Source organism: Ornithorhynchus anatinus, chromosome 1, assembly GCF_004115215.2.
Source record: "Ornithorhynchus anatinus isolate Pmale09 chromosome 1, mOrnAna1.pri.v4, whole genome shotgun sequence".
NCBI lineage: Eukaryota > Metazoa > Chordata > Mammalia > Monotremata > Ornithorhynchidae > Ornithorhynchus > Ornithorhynchus anatinus.
This window is the reverse complement of record NC_041728.1, coordinates 177,964,139-177,969,525: the sequence shown is the minus strand read 5'-3', so window position 1 is coordinate 177,969,525 and position 5,387 is coordinate 177,964,139. Positions and strand designations below refer to the sequence as shown.

Here is a 5,387-nt window from a genome sequence, read left to right as displayed (position 1 = left end):
GTCAGTCAATCGTATTTATCGAGCACTTACTGTGTGCAGAGCACTGTACTAAGCACTTGGGAGAGTACAATACGAAGAAGCATGGCATAATAAATAGAGCACAGGCCCGGGGCTCAAAAGGTCACGGGTTCTAATCCCGGCTCTGTCATTTACCTGCTGTGTGACCTCGGGCAAGTCACTTCACTTCTCTGTGTTTCAGTCACCTCATCTGTAAAATGGGGATTAAGACTGTGAGCCCCATGTGGGACAGGGATTAATTGCTCTGTATCCACCCCAGCATTTAGGACAATGCTTGGGACATAGTAAGCACTTATTATCAATACATTATAATACAAAATACATATAAATTAATATCACATTAATATTTAACACTATACATTATAATACAAAATGCATATAAAATTAATATCACATTAATATCCAACATTATATTAATAACAATTAATATATGACACATCAAAGTGGAAAGAGCACGGACTTTGGAGTCAGAGGTCATGGGTTCGAATTCCGGCTCGGCCACTTAGCAGCTGTGTGACTTTGGGTAAGTCACTTAACTTCTCGGTGCCTCAGTTCCCTCATCTGTAAAATTGGGATGAAGACTGTGAGCCCCACGTGGGACAACCTGATTCCCCTGTGTCTACCCCAGCGCTTAGAACAGTGCTTGGCACCTAGTAAGCGCTTAACAAATACCAACATTGTTATTATTATTATATTAATATACAATATATTATGTTTTTATATCATCATAATTATTATTATTATTAAGAATAACAATAAACAGACATTCTCCCTGCCCTCACTGCCTGCCAAATGCCCTCACATTTCCGTTTACTTCCGGTAGGAGCCAGGAGCTGAAGGAGGGGAAGAGGAAATGAAACCCGCCTCCCTGATCCTAAAGGAGGATCCTCGGAAGATGAATGCCGGGCCCGCTCTGGGATTCACCTCCCGCTTCTTCTCTTGGATCTGGCCAGCTGAGATCAATGTGGCCCAGCTAACGGTTAAATCGTAATGTAAAGAAAAGTGCTCTTTTTCATGTGGCTTATTTACAATGGCTTTGGCTTGCTACATAGCCAAGGAAATATATGTTCTTGTCAGAATACTTCAGAGGAAGTAAATGACTTTGAATCACATGAGTAGGTTTAAATGCCGGCCTGAAATTTAGTAAACTACTTTATGCTTTCTCTTCTTCTTCATTAAGGCGGGGGACATTACTCTTGGTCTTTTGGTATTTTTCCAGTGTCCAGGACTTGGGGTGATGGAGGTTTTCCTTCAGGGGGACATTTGCCATAGCCACTGGGGTAATAATAACAATAATGAGAATGATAATAATGGGGATTAAGACCGTGAGCCTCACGTGGGACAACCTGATTACCTAGTATCTACCCCAGTGCTTAGAACAGTACTTGGCACATAGTAAGTGCTTAACAAATACCATAATTACATTATATTATCATAATAATGGTATTTTTTAAGCACTTACTATTTGCCAGGCGCTATACTAAACACTGGGGTGGATACAAGCAAATGGGGTTGGACACGCTCCTTGTCCCACATAATGCTGACAATCTTAAACCCCATTTTACAGGTGAGGTTGACTGAGGTCCAGAGAAATGAAATGACTTGCCCAAGATCACACAGCAGATAAGTGGCAGAGCTGGGATTAGAACTCAGGTCCCTCTGACTCTTTCATTCTCTCTGCATCAAGAATCTCAGGAACCCATTCTCTTTGCATAAAGTCATGCTGCTGTAATTTATTTATTTCTATTAATGTCTGTTTTCCCCCCAGACTTTAAGCTCACTGTGAGCAGGGAATGTGTCCATTTTTGTTGTATCGTTCTCTACTGAGAGTTTAGTACAGTGCCTTGCCCACAGTAAGCTTTCAAGAAATACGATTGAAAGAATGAATGAATAAATGAATAATTGCTTCTCCTCAGCTAGGTACAGCCAGGCTAGGGGGTCAGCTCCGTTCTGTGCTATTTTGTAAGAGTTCACGATGAGCCAAGCACGGTACTAAGCGCCAAAGTAGCTACGAGAAGCAGCGTGGCTTAGTGGAAAGAGCCCGGGCTGGGGAGTCACAGGTCATGGGTTCTCATCCCAGCTCGCCACTTGTCATTCATTCATTCAATAGTATTTATTGAGTGCTTACTATGTGCAGAACACTGTACTAAGTGCTTGGAATGTACGATTCAGTAACAGATAGAGACAATCCCTGCGCATCAACAGGCTTACAGTCTAATCGGGGGAGACAGATGGACAAAAACAAGACAACTTGGGCAAGTCACTTAACTTCTCTGGGCCTCAGTTACCTCATCTGGAAAATGGGGATGAAGACTGTGAGCCCCACGTGGGACAACCTGATTGCATTGTATCTACCCCAGCACTTAGAACAGTGCTTAGCACATAATAAGCACTTAACAAATACCATCATCATTATTACACGAGAATCAGGTCCCAAGTGGGGCTCACAGTCTAAGTAGGAGGGATGACGGGTATTGCATCACCATTTTTGCAAATGAGGGAACTGAGGCTCAGAGTAGTTAAGTGACTTGCCGAAGGTCACACAGCAGCAAGGGGCACAGTCATGATTAGAACCCAGGTGTTCTGACTCCCGGCCTGGGCTTGTTCCATTAGGACATCTTAGATTGAGAAGCAGCGTGGCTCAGTGGAAAGAGCCCGGGCTCGGGAGCCAGAGGTCACGGGTTCGAATCCTTGCTCTGCCACTTGTCAGCTGTGTGACTGTGGGCAAGTCACTTACTTTCTCTGTGCCTCAGTGACCTCATCTGTAAAATGGGGATCAACTGTGAGCCTCACGTGGGACAACCTGATTACCCTGTATCTACCCCAGCGCTTGAAACAGTGCTCTGAACATAGTAAGCGCTTAACAAATACCAACATTATTATTATTATTATTGACACTATGATCTTGCCCTTTGAGTAAACTTTTTCCCTCAGCAATCTGGGATCATTATTGAAAGTCCCAGCAGCTCTGGGGACGCCCCTTGGAGTTTTCCAAGCAATTTGCCGAACCACACTCACTAATGCTTCAGGATACATTAATAATAATGATTGTAATAATGCAATTTGTTAAGCAATTACTATGTGCCAGGCACTGTACTAAGCCCTGGGGTGAATACAAGCAAATGGGGTTGGACACAGTCCTTGTCCCTCGTGGGGTTTATAGTCTTAATCCCCAGTTTACAGATGAGGTAACTGAGGCACAGAGAAGTGAAGTGACTTGCCCAAAACCACACATGAGACTAGTGCTGGAGCTTGCCTATGTGACCTTGGGCAAGTCGCTTCATTTCTCTGGGCCTCAGTGCCCTCACTGGGAAAATGGGGATTCATTATTTGACCCCCCCCCTTCCCCTCAGACTGTGAGCCCCATGTGGAACAGGGACTGTTTGCAACCTGATTATTTTGTGTCTACCCTAGCGTTGAATATAGTGCTTAGCACATAGCATGTGCTTAAAAGATGCCATATTCATCCTCCTCCTCCTTCTTCTCCTCCTCCTTTTCCTTCTCCCCATTCTTCTCCTCATTTTCCTTCTCTTTCATCCTTTTTTCTCCTTTTCCTTTGTCTTCTCCTTCTCATCCTCTTCCTCCTCCTCCTCTTCCTCCTTCTCCTTCTTGGTACAAAACTTTACTCCTTTCTTTGATAGGGTTTCTCCGGTGGTTTCCTGGAAAGAGCCATGGCCTGAAAGTCAGGCAACCCAGGCTTTTATTCCAATTCTGCCCCTTGCCTGCTGTGTGACTGGGGTCAAGTCGCTTACTCTCTCTGGGCCTGTTTCCTCATCTATTAAATGGGAATAAGATATCCGTTCATCTTCCCTCTTCGACTGTAAGTTCCATGTGTGTCACTGTGTCTGACCTCGCTTCTACCCAAGCACTTGGCATTTAGTAAACCCTTAACAAATACCACTACCATCATCGAGTAAATGGTTCTGACAGCAGTAATTTAACTCCCTGGAGAAATCAAACATCTTTTCTCTCCAGCTGATGCCTAAGCATAAATGGGTACCAATTAAAACTTAAAAAGTAATGGGGAATAATTCTATTTTGCTTCCGTAAAGATGCAGCCCCCTCTCAGGATCACACCTGGAGAGTTTCCAGTAGTTTACCAGTCTTGGCTACGGGAGGGAGAGTCAAGCAGAGGCCTGTCCATTTCATTCCTAGCTTGGGCAGCGGCTAGTGAGTGGAAGCCAATTTACTACAAGTCAAGACTCCCCTGTGCTGGGCAGCAGTGGCATGGGAGAGAGTTGAGGGCAGAGACTCGAGTTTACCTTGCAGAAGAAGGCCATGGTAAACCAATTCTCTATTTTACCAAAAAAACTCTATGGATCCACTACCAGAACGATTGCAGCTGGAGGTAGGGTGTTCTGGGAGAGATGTTTCTTGCTATTGTTCTCGTCTGTCCGTCTCCCCCGATTAGACCGTAAGCGCGTCCAAAGGGCAGGGACTGTCTCTGTTACCGATTTGTACATTCCAAGCGCTTAGTACAGTGCTCTGCCCATAGTAAGCGCTCAATAAATACTATTGAATGAATGAATGAATGTTTCTGTGGAGTCGCTATGGGTCAGAGATGATTTGACGGCACAAGACAAAGAAGCAGCTTGGCCTCATGGAAAGAGCCCGGCTGGGCCTGGGAGTGTGGAGACCTGGGTCGTGATCTTGGCTCTGCTAATTCTCTGTTGTGTGACCTTGGGCAAATCACTTACCTTTTCTATGCCTCAGTCACCTCATCTGTCAAATGGGGATTGGAACTGTGAGCCGCACCTGGGACAGGGACTGTGTCCAACCGGATGTGGACATCACCAAATGTCCAAAGAGGTGAGCTCTCCATCACCTTGCCCACTCTTACCTCACCTCCCTTCTCTCCTTCTTTAGCCAAGCCCGCACACTCTGCTCCTCTGCCGCTAGCCTCCTCACTGGGTCTCATTCTCGCCTGTCCCGCTGTTGGCCCCTGGCCCATGTCCTACCTCTGTCCTGGAATGCCCTCCCTCCTCACACCTGCCAAACTAACACTAACTCTCTTCCCCTGTTCAAAGCCCTACTGAAAGCTCACCTCCTCCAGGAGCCATTCCCAGACGGAGGCCCCCTTTCCCTCTGCTCCTCTTCCCCTCCCCATCACCTCTACGTCCTCCCTCTGCTCTATCCCCTTCCCCTCCCCACAGCACTTGTATATACTTATACACATTTACTATTTTAGTTTATTAATATGTGTATATCTATAATTTTATTTATCTATTTTGATGGTATCGATGCCTGTCTGTTTGTTTTGTTTTGTTGTCTGTCTCCCCCTTCTAGATCGTGAGCCCGCTGTGGGATAGGGATTGTCTCTATCTGTTGCCGAATTGTACTTTCCAAGTGCTTAGTAAAGTGCTCGGCAC

The 5,387-nt window shown here is 45.4% G+C and overlaps 1 non-coding gene across 1 annotated transcript; it reads left to right on the top strand.

Moving 5' to 3' along the window:
• The first annotated feature begins 4,077 nt into the window (after nt 1–4,077).
• Nucleotides 4,078–4,215, top strand: LOC114816075. The gene has a single exon (XR_003763852.1). It is a non-coding gene; the product is annotated as a small nucleolar RNA SNORA7 (small nucleolar RNA).
• Nucleotides 4,216–5,387: the final 1,172 nt, after the last annotated feature.